This window comes from Bubalus bubalis, chromosome 23 (assembly GCF_019923935.1).
Source record: "Bubalus bubalis isolate 160015118507 breed Murrah chromosome 23, NDDB_SH_1, whole genome shotgun sequence".
In the NCBI taxonomy this organism is placed as follows: domain Eukaryota; kingdom Metazoa; phylum Chordata; class Mammalia; order Artiodactyla; family Bovidae; genus Bubalus; species Bubalus bubalis.
The window spans coordinates 46385005-46403158 of NC_059179.1; positions in this window are offsets into that span (position 1 = coordinate 46385005).

Here is an 18154-nt window from a genome sequence, read left to right on the forward strand (position 1 = left end):
GTGGTACAGGGAGAGATCTTGTGCTTAGGGGCAGGGGGCACCGAGGACCACCTCTGGAGCAGGATGCCAGCGGCAGGGTGGTGACCAGAAAGGGCAGGACCCCCAAAGCCACTTGACTGACCATGAGAACTAAAACCCCTCAGGATCACAGAAACAGCTTACACATGAAAGAGGGGGATGGGGCCCATCTGAAAGGCCAGGGTCCCCCAGCCTATGACTGTTTAGACAGAGGAGGACAAAGCCTGACCTTCAAGGGGTCTGCTGCAGACATGCATACCCTCACAGCACTGGGGAAGGGGGAATGATTCTCATTTACCCACAAAGCAAGCATGGAGCAGACAATGTGATACTGTGTCCAAAATCTCACAGAAAGAACACCCCAGAATCTATCCAGTTCTGTCTGATGTTATTGTCACAGCCCAACTCAATCTGAAGGAGAAGGCACTGTGCCTGGTTCCTCAAAGGGTACCTAAGAGTGGAGAAAGTCCATGGGCTACACAGGACAGAGCGGGTCCCACGTATGCTCCATCCTTCTCATTGGACCGTTTGCCCAGGAGATGCTGAGGACCCAGGGGAGGATGGAGCTGGAGTCTGACTGTGAGGCTAAAGCCCAGCGTCCCACCTTCATCTGCTGTGTTTCTGTCTTCTAGCCTCTCAGTTTCCTAATCTGTGAAATGGGAATAATGATAGCTGTTTCTTACCTTGAGCGCTTCATCATGGAAGACTGTGTGATTAACAATATGAAAGGCCTCCATGTAAGACGCTCTGGCATCTGTTGCGCTGGGTTTTGCTGTGGTCGTTGTTGCCATGGGGATCTGTGTGGTTTCCCACACACCTCAGTCATCTGGGAAGGAAGCTCTGACTCCCAACCACAGTCATTAACCACCTCCTGGAGCCGGACTCTGTGTCTACGGTGTGAACTCACACCATCAGTCCCTCCCTCAGGGACTCATCTTCAGATCCATCTGTCACTAGGGCTGTGGTGACCCCAACGTAGGTCAGGGTCTCGGGGTCAAGAGAGCTGGAGTCCATCGAGGGTTCAGGCACCCACCACTGGGTCTCTCGGGGCTTCTGCCTTTGCAAACTCTGTCTTCATTCAGCTCTCCTCCAGGTGGGCCTCCACCCTCTCTATCAGGTCCTCCTGGCCAGTGTGCCAATGCATCACTGCCTATGAGAGCCCAGGCAGGACTCTTGTCTTTATCACAACAACCTCAGGGGCACACCCACTATATGGCAGGGGCGAGGGGCCCTTGGCGTCTGAATCCAGTCACTATGGGTGGAATTTCTCATGGAGGCCTAAGGGTCACTGGACTTGTTCTCTGCTCAGTCTGCTTACAGGTAGGGCTGGGCCCATGACCACTTTTCTGCCAGATTCATTCTGTTACTGAGCCTAGGCCCCTCTGCTCGGTGCTTGCCAAGCCAATGTCATCAGGAGACACCTTGTTGGAACAAGGAATAATGATTCTCATCGGAAAGCAAGCAGACCAAGAAGATGGCCGACCAGCTTCTCCGAAAAATCATCTTCCCTCAGTTGCTGGGGCTCCTTTTATATACAGGAGGGGACGGGGCGGGGCCTACTGTGGCATCAGCCAATGGCTGAGGAGGACCACTAATGGTCGCTGGCGGACAGTTGCTCACTAACAGTCCCTTGCTTGGGGGAGGGGCCCACCGCAGCGCCAAGCAATAGCTGACCGGGACTTTAGAGCTCACACCTGCCTATTACACCCTGAGTAGAACGGTGAGACTCCGGGCAGCACAGGGTCTGAAGAAGTACTGGCCACTCTAGCATCCCTATTCTCCAGCTCTCTGTGGAGCGAGGCACGCAGACGGCAGAGACCGGATGGCAGCGAGGAGGCAGTTGACCCACCCATTCACTTCAGTTCAGTTCAGTTCAGTTCAGTTGCTCAGTCCTGTCAGACTCTTTGCAACCCCATGGACTGCAGCATGCCAGGCCTCCCTGTCCATCACCAACTCCTGGAGTTTACTCAAACTCATGTCTGTAGAGTCAATGATGCCACCCAACCCTCTCATCCTCTGTCGTCCCCTTCTCCCACCTTCAATCTTTCCCAGCATCAGGGTCTTTTCAAATAAGTCAGTTCTTCACATCAGGTGACCAAAGTTTTGAAGTTTCAGCTTCAGCATCAGTCCTTGTGACCGGTCCATTACTGGGATCCATGTCTGAGGCAGTGGGTGACCCCACCTCTGGCTTCACCTGCCGGTTTATGACCGCCGTGATGGCCAGGGAGCTGGTGTCCCGGAGCGGAGCTCCCTGCCGCCCACTTGTGCAATGGGTGGGCTGTGGGCACCGGCCGGTCGGGTGGGCTAGGCATGGCTGCAGGCAGGAGAGGGCTGGCACCAGGGAGGAAGGCGAGAAGGGTCCATCACGCTTTGGGTTCAGGCTGGGGAGGCCACTATTACCATTCTGGCTTTGAGCAGGAGTCCCGCCTACACACAGAGACTCTTACCATGACAATGTCACCTGTGCTAATGGTAAGCACACCTATTTTTTTTAATTAATTTATTTTTTATTGAAGGATAATTGTTTTATAAGAATTTTGCAGTCTTCTGTCAAACCTCAACATGAATCAGCTGTAGGTATATATGTATCCCCTCTATTTTGAATCTCCCTCCCGTCTCCCTCCCCACCCCACCCCTCTAGGTTGATACAGAGCCCCTGTTTGAGTTTCCTGAGCCCTACAGCAAATTCCTATTGGCTATCTATTTTACATATGGTAATATAAGTTTCTGGGTTACTCTTTCCATACATCTCACCCTCTCCTCTCCTCCCCTTTCCCCATGTCCATCTCTATGTAAACACACCTATTTTTTTAATCTTCTGACTTCATGTTCACCCAAGTAGGTCCATGGGTCTGTACTGCACGGCATGCTACAATCCCATCCACACCATGCCAGGTCCTAGACATCAAAGTGGTGGCTATGTTAGGCCCAGTGACCCTACTGTTGGAAATGTCTCTTAAGTTCCAACCAGTGGGTACAGGAGACACTGAAAGAGCATGGTTTCCTGGGCCTCATTCTCAGCCTGTTCACAGCCTGTCACACCAAGGCCAGCCAAGCTACATGCATGCACAGGCCGTGGCCACAGACATGAAAATAATAGGCATTCACCTTCATGGCTCTAAAAGCATCATTCTCAGTATCAATATGTGTAGTACACATGCCATAGTTAGGAAATCACTGCCTACACCAGAGTGTATACATGCATCAAGTCACTTTCCACTTCCACTAATTTTGTAATTTAATAAAACACAATGTTGCTTGGCATGATCCATCCATCAAATACCAAAGGAAGAGACATTACTGCTTGATGTTAAATACAATTTTGAAATGTGCCACCTGGATGCCGCCATCCCCCGAGCCCTTTAAACCATATTCTCTTGGAAACATCATGACATGTGAGCCGAACATGGTGTCTTTTTTTCCCCTTGTAAATGAGCATGTTATGTTCCCCCCAAAATCAAAAGGATGTTTTTACTGTTATGATTTTATTATGCTTCTTTATGGTGCCGTTTGCTTTCGTGAAGTTAAAGGAAGCACTGACGTGGAAACCAGCAACATATAGGGCATACTGAAATCAAGCTCCAGAGTTAAAAGTTTCCATTCATTTAATTGGGGAGAAAAGCGTGTGTTTGTTTGGGTACCTAATTATTGGGAAAGGAGAGGTTCATTCGTCTAAGTTAATATCCCTTAACCAAGTTAGGAATTAGCATACATCTCTGTAATTGCACCTGCTGAGACAGCCTCATGCGTCAGCCACTCAGGCAGGATGGGAGGGGGTGTCCTGACCACCTGCCCCCCACACACTACCTGTTGCTGGAAGGGCACCAGGGCCCCCCGGGAAGCTCCACCCTTCCCCATCACCGGCTTGAAAGCCCACATGGCCCTGAGTGACCAGCCTCCATCAGTGTGCTTGGCCAGTGTGCCCTCAGAGCTGTATGACGCTTGGTGCATGGATGTGCACGGTACTTCCTGAACGACTGAATGACTGAATGAGCAAATGACAACTTAACAAGTGCTCCTAAGCCCTCCCACATCACGAGGCATGTGGGCTAACGTTTGATCCCCAAGTGAAGTGAAGTGAAGTCACTCAGTCGTGTCCAACTCTTTGCGACCCCATGGACTGAAGCCTACCAGGCTCCTCCGTCCATGGAATTTTCCAGGCAAGAGTACTGGAGTGGGTTGCCGTTTCCTTCTCCAGGGGATCTTCCCGCCCCAGGGATCGAGCCCGGGCCTCCCGCACTGCAGGCAGACGCTTTACCATCTGAGCCAGCGCTGCTTTTTTTGATCCCCAAAGGCAAGTGTCATGGAGTCACAAGGGTTTCCCGTGTTGATCGGCTGCATGGAAACCCTTGAGGCTCCAGTGACTGCTCCCCCTGGAGGTTGAGGAGGGAAGGACCCCTCCTGCTGTGGGGTTTGTGTTAATTTCTAAACCCATTATCTGGAGGTTCTGCTCATTCATTTGCTTATTATCACTGAAAACAAATGATCTGGAGCTTAAATGCCTGACAATCGAGAAACGGTTGAGGAAATAATAGAATTGCAGTGCACTCACTCACTTGCAATTTAAAACGATGTTTATCCAGGACTTATAATAACGTTAGAAATCCTTATGATCTAATATTAACAGGAAACTAATCTGTGCCATATAAAGTTATATGAAGACTATTATGGTGCATCCATTTTTTTTTAAATCAAAGAATTCTAATATAAGACCAGAAGAAAAGAGCAAGACTGTTAACTGTCTTTGGGTGATGAGTTTGTGACGCTCAATTCTCCTTTCTGCTGCCTGGTGCTTGCTAGGTTTTCTATAGACACTGTTACTGTATAAAGAAATCGTAATGCTTTTTTTCTGAGAGGAGGTGATCTATAGTCACCTCTCTGCCCTCAGCCGGCTGTGATTGCTATTTTAGGTTTTCCTGAAGAGGGGGTTCTCATGACACCTCATGTTCTGGAGGCTTTTCCATACCTGGAGGGCTGTGAGGTGTGGGCTGAGAGAAGTGCGGGCCCCCATCCCCCGCAGCTGCCTCTTTCTAGTGATCGAGGGCTGAGTTAGTCTGCAGATAACAGGATCAGTGGAGGACTGGGGTCAGAAGCCCTGCCCTGCTTTTCCCATTAGTTATTTATGCCTTTACACTGCGCTGCCTCTCCTGGTACAATTCCAAGGCATTGTATAATACAATCAATAACTAATTTATTTACCATCAGACTTTCCTGATGGTCCAGTGGTTAGGACTCTGCGCTCCCACTTCAGGGGTCACTGGTTCAGTCCCTGGTAGGGAAAGTGATATTGGGCTTCCCTGGGAGCTCAGCTGGTAAAGAATGCAGGAGACCCTGGTTCGATTCTTGGGTCAGGAAGATCCGCTGAAGAAGGGATAGGCTACTCACTCTAGTATTCTTGGGCTTCCCTGATGGCTCAGCTGGTAAAGAATCTGCCTGCAATGTGGGAGACCTCGGTTCAATCCCTGGGTTGGTAAGATCCCCTGGAGAAGGGAAGCTACCCACTCCAGTATTCTGGCCTGGAGAATTCCATGGACTGTATAGTCTACGGGGTCACAAAGAGTTGTACATGACTAAGCGACTTCTGGGGCTTCCCTAGTAGCTCAGCTGGTAAAGAATCTGTGTGTAATGCAGGAGACCCTGATTCAATTCCTGGGTAAGAAAGTTCCCCTGGAGAAGGGATAGGCTACCCAGCCCAGTATTCTTGGGCTTCCCTGGTGGCTCAGATGGTAAAGAATCTGCCTACAATGCAGGAGACCAGGGTTCGATCCCTGGGTTAGAAAGATCCCCTGGAGGAGGGCATGGCAACCCACCCTAGTATTCTTGCCTAGAGAATCCCCATGGACAGAGGAGCCTGGTGAGCTATGGTCCACGGGGTCGCAAAGAACGAGACATGACTGAGCGATTAAGCACAGTACAAGAAATAGTTATGTATTATTTTTCATCTCGTTAAAATGCAGTTTGAGCTAAACCCATGACTGACACTGGTATTCAGCTCTGGTTGGGGCCCCTGGGATGAAATGGTCAGGGCGAGGGGATGAGAAGGGTTTATGGATATTCCTGGTACAGAAGAGAGAAGAAGGGAGTCAGGCAGGAACTCCTAAATGCTGCCCCAAAGCAAAGCTACTGGGGTCAGAGGGGAGGGGCCGTTCTGAGTTCCAGCAAGGAAATTTCACAGGGTACTTGGTGAGAATATTCACTCTAGGGGTTCTGGTAACCAGTGTGTGTAGAGAGGATTTTCCAAGGGTCCTTGGAAGTACTGTGATAGCCAGAGAGACCCAATCATTGTGGCCATTACTGCTAATGTTCCCCCATGTGGACATACCTCTGGGTTGTATGCTCAGGGTAAACCAGCCTATATTCATATATTAATACTTTCTATAATGTTTCATTTCTAAAGAAAAATTTTGAAGGTTTTATTTAACAATGTCTAAAACATTGCTGTCATGGGGACCAAAATCCCTTTTTAAATTGCTTATTGAGACATTCGTCATTTGAGTTCACAAAGATAGGATAAAAAAATTTTTATCACAGTACCATTTAGTTATAGAAGCACTTGCAATTCATCTCCCCCAGAACTCTCAGGGCACATTTCTTTTGATTTGTCAGTGTTTCTGAAATCCAGCGATGAAACTTGCTGGAAAGGGGGCAGGCACAAAGGACACATCCTTTTTTAGTGGATGGACACGGGTGGGGAGCTGAGGGTGGGGGGGACTGGGAGTGTAGGTTTGACATATGTACACCACTGTATATGCGCAAAATAGACAGTTAGTAGGAACCTGCTGTATGGCACAGGGAGCTCAGCTCGGGGCTTTGTGACCTAGACAAGTGGGATGGGGAGGGGAGGGAGGTCCAAGAGAAAAGGGATAGATGTATCCATATCGCTGATTCACTTCATTATATGGGCTTCCCAGGTGGTGCTAGTGGTAAAGAACATGCCTGCCAACGGAGGAGAAATAAGAGACATGGGTTTGGTCCCTGGGTTGCATAAGAGACACGGGTTTCGTCTCTGGGTCGGGAAGATCCCCTGGAGGAGGGCATGGCAGCTCACTGCAGTATTCTTGCCTGGAGGATCCCATGGACAGAGGAGCCTGGGGGGCTCCTCTCCGTGGGGGTCACAAAGAGTCGGACACGAATGAATCGACTTAGCTCGCACGGACAATGCACCACTGTAAAGCAATTATACGCCAATAAACAAATTTTTAAAAAAATAAAGGAGAAGAAAAAAAAAATTGGCCAAATGAATGATGCTCACAGCCTGGGTTCCCTTTGAGGTCTCCTCAACCCTCAGCCATCCTGCACACAAAACACCAGTAGCACCTCCTCTCTTGCCCCAGATGGTGCCATGAATGCTGCGTCCTCTGAAAATCAGGTTCTCTCTCTTCTCCAGTTGTCTGCCTCTCCACAGGCTTCCAGGCAGATCCACCGCGTCATCACCCCTCTCCTGGCCCCGCCCCTCTATGGGGTGCGGGGAGGAGGCATCCCTGTGCCAGTTTCGGGGAAAAGGAGAGGAAGGGCAAAACACATGTTCAGGAAACAGACTTTGTGGTCATCAGGTCAGGGCATAAAAGGTAGAAGTGAGAGATTGTGAGAGCCCTCAAGAAAGACAGAAACGGAACCCTTTGGCACACCCTTGAATGCAATGCCAAGGCTCTTATTCATTCTGCACATACAAGGGACCCACTCCTGGGTTAGAAACAAAGGAGTGGTGTGATCAAATATTTGGTCTTGGAAGGTCCTGCAGGAAACGATTAGGGCTAGAAGAAACCACCCACCCTCCAGCCGGGGAGGCCTAACTGCCCCATTTGCCACCCCTCCTCGTTCTTTCCATTTTCTGTTACTGAAGACATCATTCTACCCTCCACTGTGGCTTCTCTGTCCTCATGAGTCTCACCTTCCTGCTGGCCTGGCAGCATCTTGCAGGCAGTTTTATGCCTTAGGTACCTCCCTGACCAGCACATGGGGCAGCCATTGGTACCACACTTGCCACCTACCTCACTGCCTGATTTCAAACCTGTGTTATTTCGAAAGAGATTCAGGGCAAGTTCGGTGGTGGTAAAGAAACTAGATGGAAGTGTGGAAAAATAAAAGAACAAATGAGCGCTTGAGGGAATGCCAACTTTCATGGTCCAAAGGCCCCTGCTTTTGCTGCAGCCCACAGGGCCCAGAGCTGGCTGTGCCCCCTTGGAAACCTCTGGGCATTGAAGACTGAATGAGGAGGAGACTCCTTGCTATCCACTGTCACTCGGTGCCACATGGGCCCGCCTCACGCATCAGGGTTCCAGCTGTCCCCACTGTTCCCTGAAGCCCTCTTCATCCTCCTTATATTTCTAAAGGATAGAGACTATGCTAGCTTTTGTGAAGATCTTTAGAACAGAAGAGTTGGGATTTCCCTGGTGGTCCAGTGGCTGAGACCCTGTGCTCCCAATGCAGGGTCTCTGGGTTTGATCCTGGTTAAGGAACTGGATCCCACATGTCACAACTAAGAATTTGGGTGCCACGACTAAAGATCCCTCATGCCACAATAAAGATGGAAGATCCTGAGTCCCACAACTAAAACAAATACACAAATATTAAAAAAAAAAAAAAAAAAAGGCAGAACAGAAAGGTTATTCCCTGGTCATGTCAAACCTCCCTTAACCACCCATCTTCAGCCTCTCCTTTAGAAAAATAGAAACCCTCCTTCTTTAGGTGATTAAACTGGAATCTGCCAAGACACCTGGTTCTCTTCCAGCTAAACCTCTATATCATGATCTACCCCAGATCCAGCACCCGGGAATTTTGTTCTGCCCACTATACCTTTTCCAGTTGTACTGGACCCCTGGGCAAGAGAGCAATTTTAAAGGTTCCACTTCCATACAAATATTATTGAAGAAACTAGACTGTGAAGAAATACAGTGTGTATCAGAAAGGTATGTAAATACAGGGCCTTCAAATCATGTCTATTTTTTTAAATAGCCTGTACCCCCAGGATCTTTATAATATTGGGGAAAAAAACGTTTGGAAAGCTGTAATAACTTTAACTACAGCATAAAGGAAGGTAATACATAGCCTGATTGGCTTGCCATTATGTTATTTGTGCTGTATAGATACAAAATTTTGGAATCAGATGTTTTATGGGAAATCATTACAATTCTGAATATGTGACTGAACTTTTCCTAAATATATCAAAAATGGAACAGCTTGTGAGCATACATAATTGAAAACAAAGTTTATGAGGCGGTAGATGTCTACCAATATCAACAGAAATTTAACAGAACTGCATAGCATTTTGTGTTTTGTCTGTTACACGCAGATGCTCCCCTGCATGGGTCCACTCACTGTTCCTGCCTGGATGGTGCTAAGCCCATTCACAGATGGACACGGTGATTTGATGAGAGGGTCTGTGGGGGTTGAGACTAATGGGGCCACCATATATGGCTGTGCAGGTTGTGCATCGAACAGCTACAGGACACCCCTTTGCCATAGAGAACGATGTGAAAGGCATCCACTGGAGTTCATAGCACACAGCCCACACAGCATAAGGCATTCTTTTTGAGCCATCACCTTGAGGGAGAAGTGGAATCCACCTGTAATCCCCTAAAGAACACTACCAAAAAGGAAAACCCAAAGCCTCACGTACTGTTGATGCAAATTCAGATTGGGACAGCCATTATGGAAAACAGTGTGAAGGCCCCTCAAAAAATTAAAAATAGCATGTCTCATTTATATATGGAATCTTTAAAAAAAAAAAAAAAAAAGCTTATTATAGATGCAGAGAACAGAATGGTAGTTGCCAGAAAGTGAAAGTCGCTCGTCGTGTCTGATTCTTTGTGACCCCATGGACTATATAGTCCATGGAATTCTCCAGGCAAGAATACTGGAGTGGATAGCCTTTCCCTTCTCCAGGGGATCTTCCCAACCCAGGGATTGAACCCAGGTCTCCTGCACTGCAGGCAGATCCTTTACCAGCTGCGGGTTCTTCCCTGAGCCATAAGGAAAGCCCAAGAGGTTAGGGGTGAAATGGGTAAAGGGAATAAAAAGGTACGTACTTCCAGGTATTAAAAGAAAAAAAAAAACTTCCCTAGAAATTGTAATTACCCACAATTCATTTATTCATTCACTCATTCATGTACTCACTCGTTATTCATTCAGCTTTTAAAGTGAGTGGCTCAGCTGGTAAAGAATCCACCTGCAATGTGGGAAACCTGGGTTTGATCCCTGGTTTGGGAAGACTCCCTGGAGAAGGGAACTCCAGTATTCTGGCCTGGAGAAGTCCATGGACTGTATAGTCCATGGGGTTACAAAGAGTTGGACACGAGTGAGTGACTTTCACTCCCTTGAAAGTTGTGAATTCCCCCTTAGAACCATCTCAGGGGGTGCCTGCGGATGCCTGCATCACGGAGAGAACTGAACTCCTGGGCCTGCTCTCACCTGGGACCCATGATGTCACCAGCAAGCTGGATGCTCTTCCTCCCATACTCCTGCTGCTGGGTGCATCCTTCTTAGACCCTAGGGTTTGTGGGTCAGAACTCGTGCATCCTTCTGACTAGCACCTGGGATGGTTGCTTTGGCCATTTAAGGATTTGCATCTGAGAAAAGGTTCAGCCGTGTCCTCCTCTGTCCTGTACGATGGGCTCCTAATGCTAACCAGCAGAAAGTTAAATGGCTTCTCTGGTGGCAAGGTGGACAGGAATCTGCCACCAGTGCAAGGGACATGGGTTCGATCCCTGGTCTGAAAAGAGTCCACATGCCGTGGAGCAACTGAGCCCATGCACCACAGCTACTGAAGCCTGCACATTCTAGGGCCCGAGAGCCACAATTAATGAGCCCCTGCCTGGGCTTCAGCTACTGAGCCTGTGCACCCTGGAGCCTGTGCTCCGCAACAAAGGAAGCCACACTATAATGAGAAGCTCATGAGTCACTAGGAGAAAGTAACCCTCACTGTCCACAACTAGAGAAAAGCCTGTGTGCAGCAAAGAAGACCCAGCACAGCCAAAAATTAATTAATTAAGCGGTAGGTACATGGCAAAAAAAAAAAATAAAGCAGAACAAAAAGAGCTGCCCGGGTCGTTGACCTAGAACTACTCCATGAAACATGCTCTCATTTTAGGTCCAGCAAAAACAATTCCATGCCAACAAATGATTTAGATCTGACAAAAAATACCTCATAAATAAAACAGACACGAGAAAGCACCTGCTGTGACTTTTGAAAATGTCCAGTTGGGCACCGATAGATTACAGGGCCACCAACTTTTGCCATACTTAGAGCATCCTCAAGGATCCCTGCTCTGGAGCTGGGTTCATTTCGTGCTGGAAATCCCTTTGCTGATACTTTCCTGCCTAATGAGTATTTAACACCATCCCACACATCAACACACACTGAGTAATTACAAGAACTGAAAGTCTCTTTTAGAGAAGAGAAAGTCAGATAATTCAGGACATGGAAAACAAGACCTGAAAGGGAAAAAAATTGATGGAATTAAGACTGTTTAACCCAGAGGAAAAAAAGACTGCTTGATGGGTCACTAATTCCAGCAAGTTGATTGAAAGTTATTTCACATAGGATACTGGCCATCTGGTTTCCCTTTCCTGAGCACAGAGGGGAAATGATTTTCAATTGCATCAGGAAGAGTTTAGGTTGGAAAATAAGGAAGACTTTCCAGATGCTTAGAGTTATTAAATACTGAGTGTTGAGAGGGCCACAGCATCACCTTTTTGGAAATGGTTCAGAGGATGACAAATTTTGTCCATCCAGGCCTTTTTAGGAGCAGCCTGAGTGGAGGACATAATAAGATGAGTAAAATGATCGCTTTGAAAAGCCTTCCTGCCTTATTTGTTGTACTAAAAGTGCCTCTTAGAGAAGGATGGGGTTCCTAGGTGGCGCTAGTGACAAAGAATCTGCCTGCTAATGGAGGAGACACAAGAGACAGGGGTTCATCCCTGGGTGGGGAAGAGCTCCTAGAGGAGGAAATGACAATGGACTCCAGTTTTCTTGCCTGGGAAATCCCACAGACAGAAGAGCCAGTCCATGGGGCCACAAAGAATCGGACACGACTGAGTGACTGAGTGCAGAGAAGCGCATGCAATTTCTAGGCTTCCAAAATACTTTCACTATCTCGTTTATGCAGACCCTTCCTAGAGGCAGAAAAGGGGAGTCACCTGGTTCTTGCCTCACCTCTGTTGTGGGTGAGTCATGAGATCTGCAAGGTGCTGGGATCTCTAGCCCCAGTTTTCCATCTGGAGCTTCCCCTGTGGAGGTAAATATGTTGATGAGCAGCTTGCTATGTGCATCATCTGTTGCTTCCATCCTGCTGGCTTCCCAGCCCCTGTGTCTGGATGTGGAATCTACTTCTCTAGTTGTGGGCAAAGGCCCCCAGCCAAGGCAGCAGTCTTCTGTCCACTGTGAATGGTCCCGGGCTGGGTGTGTAACCCAAGGTGGGTCCATCAGAACTTTGCCTGGAGTGCTTTACCCACAGGTACCAGGGAAAGGCCTTGATTTCCTTGCTGGAAGCAAGTAGGCTAAATGGAAGTTCCTGACTGCCTAATGCCAAGGCTCCACTATCTGGAGAAAGCTGTTTGTTTCTTGTTTTTTTTTGTTTGTTTGTTTGTTTTTTTAAATTAAAAAAAAAAAACCTGGGAGAGGCTAAAAGGACAGAGAGAAAACTCTCCAGGCCTTCAAGTCAGCTCAGAAATCAATCCTTACCCTGGTATTTTCCCTTGGGTTTTATGAATCAACAGAGTACTTTTTTCCCCTTAAGCTCATCTGAGTTCCGTTTCTATCATTTCCAACCCCAGTCCTAGTGATTATGGGGTGGAATGAAGTCCCAAGGATATGGGACTGCAAGAGCCACAAGACAGGGCACAAACTCTTCTGCATTAGTAAAAGCTAATAGTAAGATTTATTCACACCTCAGGGAAGAGAAGAGAGAAAGAGAACAGAGTAAGGCAGGAGAGTGGAGCCAGGACACCAGCTTATTCTGCAGAGGCTCTGAATGTGCCTTACGAGCAGCAGTACAGGGGCTTCCCTGGTGGTCCAGTGACCAAGACTCCACACTCCCAGTGCAGAGGATCTGGGTTCAATCCGTGGCCAGGGAACTGGCCCACATGCTGCAGCTAAGACCCCGTGCAGTCAAATAATTAAAAATGAAGAAAGAAATAAACAAAAATTTCAAATCACTTAAAAAAAAAAAAAAGAAGAACAGCAGTACAGAAGATGGGGTTTTCGAATGCTTGCTGCATCATGGGCAAAGGGACTGCTCCCTGTGACTGTAAATATTGGGAAAAGTTCTTCCACGTGGAAACAGGCTATTTTCAAGGCAGTTGGAACAAGGTGATGAACCCTGGGTTCACAGGTGGACTCACCAGCATGCAGACACAAGGAATCGTCACAGGAGGCAGAGCACAGATGGAGAATCTTTCAAGGGGGAATCAAGAATCCTGATCTGACCCCTCGTGGGAAGCTCAGCCATTTGCAGAAACTGACGGATAGACTTTCTGATTTCCACGCAGCCCAGAATGGGTAGTTGAGCCACTGTTACTTAGATGGTGTGGGGCCTGGCAATCCCAGAAGATGCCTGGGGTAACAAAGAACAAGACTTGTTATCAGAGATGACGGTAAAATGTGGACCAGATAACTTCTTCAAGTGTTATAGTTTATTCTGCACTAAGGAAGTGTATGTGGGTGGGGATGGGTATGTACACAAGTCACTAAATTGTTTTCCTTTGATGAAATCACATTACATGGTGATCCCGGACCCACACATAAGCACCTCCTCACAACAGGTAAGCCAGGCCCTTTCCCATTTTTCGTGGGGCATTTTATAACCAAAGGACATGCAACCAGAGAGGAAGTTTTCTCCATGTTTCCCATGGAGCTGAGCAGGATCCAGCGTGAAACAGAAACTGTGGACAGGACAGCATCAGTAAGCAAGCGCAATTACCGCACCTAAATTGCAGAATGGAAAAAGGCAGCTTTTAGAGTGAAATTGATCTGGGCAAAAATTGCCAATAACACTATTTTAAGGAATAATCTACCTTAAAAAAAAAAAACTATCTAAGCTTATTCTGAAATGACTTTACCATTACATTTTAACAAAGAAGATTTAATGGGAGAGAAGCTAAACTTCCATTAAGTCGCTTCGAACACCCCCGATTCATATTTACTAATAATGATGATTTCCAAAAGCTCATTCCTGCGACTCAGCGCAGGCGGCCCAGCAGGCAGATCCCGTGCGTGGAGTAATCTCCATGAATAATTGCCTGTCAGCGTGGCATACTAAAGAGAAACAGCAAGATTACAAGTCAGTGTCTTGGTCTGCTGTTTAACTTGAAGATACAAAGCAGAACACTAGGCTTAAGGAAAATGCTTTCAGACTTTCAAGTTTACATGAAATTTGGGAATTTTAACCCCTAGGGAAGAGATTGGAAGGATCAACAGATGCTCTGAAAATGTGCACCAGATTTTTTTGTATATCTGTATTAACATGCCTTTTTCAGGAAAGAGGATTCAGAGGGGCTACTGCCCCAAAACATTTAAGAATCACTGAATACATGAACTTTGACTGGTGCCATCCAATAGAACTTCTAGAATGATGGAACTATTTTGTATCTGCACCATCTAAAATGGTAGCCATTAGCCACCATGGCTATGGAGCACATGAAATGTGGCTAGTGCAACTAACAAGTTATATTTTTAACTTTATTTAATTTTTACTAATTTAAATTTTGTGAAAGCAAAATTATGGGGATTAAAAAACATATCAGTGGTTACCAGGGGCTAGAGCTTGGCAGAAGGTTGACCACAAAGCAGCAGCCTGATGGAATAATTTGGATCGATGGAACACTTCTGCATTTTGACTGGAGTGGCAGATACTTGGTTCTATGCATTTGTCAAAGCTCATGGAAACCTCCATCAAAAACAGTGATTTACTGGGACTTCCCTGACAGTCCAGTGGTTAGGACTCCATGTTTCTACTGCAGGGATCATAGGTTCAATCCCTGGTCAAGGAACTAAGATCCCACAAGCCTCGCAGTGCAGTCAAAAAAAAAAAAAATAGTGATTTATTGTACACAGACTGCAAATAAACTTTTAAAAGATGTAATTGTAATGTAATTTAAAAGATGTGGTTAGTGGCTACCATATTATTTCTGTAGCCTTAGACCATCACTTTAAGAGATCTACCTGCGTTTGCCTCAACATTGATGTGACTGGATTTTCCTGACCAATAGATTCACTAAGCTTAGAAATGTTTCTACAAACCATTGCAATAATTAAGTGCATCTCAGCCTCACTGGCAAGGACAGCATGCTAAGGACAGAATGCTGATGCTCTGTCCCGTTCCTTCCAGCTCTGCTGAGCAGTCCAACCCCCCTTGGCTACCACAAATTTTGAGAAGCAACCTTGCCACAAGCTTAATACCCTTGTCCCAAGCTCCAATCTCGTCTTGAGACAGACCTCCTGCCCCAGCACCATCCAGAGATTCCTCCAGGCAGCAGAAAAGGCATGGTGAGCTGCAACTGGTAACAGCTTGCCTTGGTAAGCTCCACTGCCAGCAGGCATCTTACTCAGAAGTAATCTCAAACACGTGCTCATGGAAACTCTTTTCAACACAATCCAATTTTTTCCCTTATGACCATTTGTCAGTATCCTAAGGCTGCCCGGGCAAAATACAGCCAACTGGTAGCTTAGAACAATAGAAATTGATTGTCTCCCAGAGACCAGAAGTCTGAAATCCAGGTGTTGACAAGATTGGTATCGTCTCAGCTGCTGGAAGGAGAACCTAATCTATGTCTCCCTTCTGGCTTCGGTGGCTTCGGCGCACCCTCTCTTTCCTTGGCCTATGGCAGCAACACTCCCATCTCTGCCTCCATCTTCCATCTCCACAGAGCGTCTTCCTGTCTGTGTCTCTCTGAGTCTCTGTGTGCAAATGTCCCTCTTCTGTATGGACACTGGAATTTGGATCAGGCACTGGAGAACGAAATGGCAACCCACTCCAGTACTTTTGCCTGGAAAATCCCATGGACGTAGAAGCATGGTAGGCTACAGTCTATGGGGCTGACGTGTAGCCTACAGTCTATGTAGGCTACACGACTGAGCAACTTCTCTCTTTACCCTCACTCACTATGACCTCACCTTAATGTAATCACATCGGCAAAGATCCAACTTCCCCAAAAAGGCCATATTCACAAGGTACCAGGACTTGAGTGCATCTTTCCGGGGTACATAATTCAACCCATAAAAGACCCCAATCATTGTTGGACAGAATCCCTTTCCTGGCATCGAGCATTCCAGACCAGGTATGGCTTCACCTTGGATTTATCTTGAACTTCCTTTGTGTGTGTGTGTCTTTCTGTGGGTGTTCACAGGTGTGCATGCATGTGTGTGTGTGTGTATGTTTTCCATCTCAGGGTTTTTACCTTGTCCTGTCCGTGGCAAAGGGAGTAGTGTCCCTGCAGGCAAGCCCACTTTTACTGAGCCCTTAACATTCAGGAAAACTTGCTTTCATTAATCGAAGAGCAGGTCCTGAGGCAGAGATGCGACCTCTCCCAGGTCGGTTGGCCCTGAGCTGGTTAGCAGAAGTCTGGGTACAGAGTATGCTGAAAGACAAGAGAAACTGGATTTAATACTAAAGTTTCTTATCACAGGTGGCAGAAGGAGTTACTTCACTCTTTTTTTGAATGCCCCACACAGCATGCTGAATCTTAGTTCCCTGACCAGGACCCACACTACCTGCGGCGGAGGCGTGGAGTCTTAACCACTGGACCACCAGGGAAGCCCCAGTTACTTCACTTTCTGAGCCTTAATTTTCTCACTAGTCCCATGAGACTAATGCCTACGTCTTGGGTTGCTTTTATCAGTAAATAATAGATCTACTGAGTGCTTAGTAGCTAATCAATAAATGTTGTTTTCCAAGTCCTTCCTTTTTTGACAATTTTCCTTTCATTAGGAATCATTTCTATTTATATAGGAATGAAGAAAAACGTGAAAGGTAAATGGAAATGTTTGTAATTCCCCCACCCAGGGATAATCGTTATTTAAATTTTTATGTTGTTTCCTGACTATCTTTTTCAATGCATATATTTACATACACTATTTCTGCAAAATTGGTTTCATTCTGTACATATTTGTTTTGGAATCACTCTCACTTAACAAGACAGTAAGTACATTTTCATATTTAATTAAATGGTCCTCTAAAGCATGGTTTATAATGGCTGCAGAGTAATCCATTATGGACATAACACATTTCTTCAATAAATAACATTTTGTCAGCCCTTTTGGCTGTTTCCAATATTTTACTGTTTTAAACAATGTTGTTAGAGATGTTCTTATGTGTAAAACATTGTGCCTGTCTCCAATTATTCCTTTTAGAATTCAGTTATCTGGGGAATTCCTGGAAGTTCAGTGGTTAGGACTCGACACTTTTATTGTGGTGAACTGGGTTCAATCCCTGGTCAGGGAACTAGAATTCCATGGTATGGCAAAAAAAAAAAAAAAAAAGGCAAGAAAAGTTATCAGGAATAGGATGACTTAAATCCACTCCCTAAAGGACCATTTCATAACGTCTTCTTGCTTCCTTCTTTCCTTCCTCCTCCTCATCTCAGTTGATAACCTTCCCTTTTGATGTCAATGAGAAGACAGAAGCCATCAGATGAGAACTTTCTTACCTCCCCTTGACCAAGTCCATCCATCTGCATTCACCTGGACCGTCACACTATCTGGCCTCCCTGCCATATAAGTGAAGTTCAGCCCCTCCACTTAGGTTCTGGGTCCCAGCCTCTCTTGCTGACTCATTGACGCTGCTCCTAAAATCTCTCTGCTTCCTCTCCTGCATCTTCAGAGACCTTCACCAGATCTGGAACATCCCATCCCCAACACCATGCAGACACCTAGAGATTTATCTCCTGGGATTTTCTTCTATGACTGCTATCGCCAAAGACCACAAACTTTGTGGCTTCAAACACAAATATATTGTCTTACAGTTCTGGAAGTCAGAAGTCCAAAATAGGTTTTTACTGGACTAAAATCAAGTGTCAACAGGGTTGTGTTCCTTCTGGAGCTCCAGGAGAGAATCCATGTCCTTCCCTTTTCCAGCCTCTTATAAAGACCACCGTGGTTACCTTGCCATCAAGACAACCCAGGACAACATTCCCATCACGA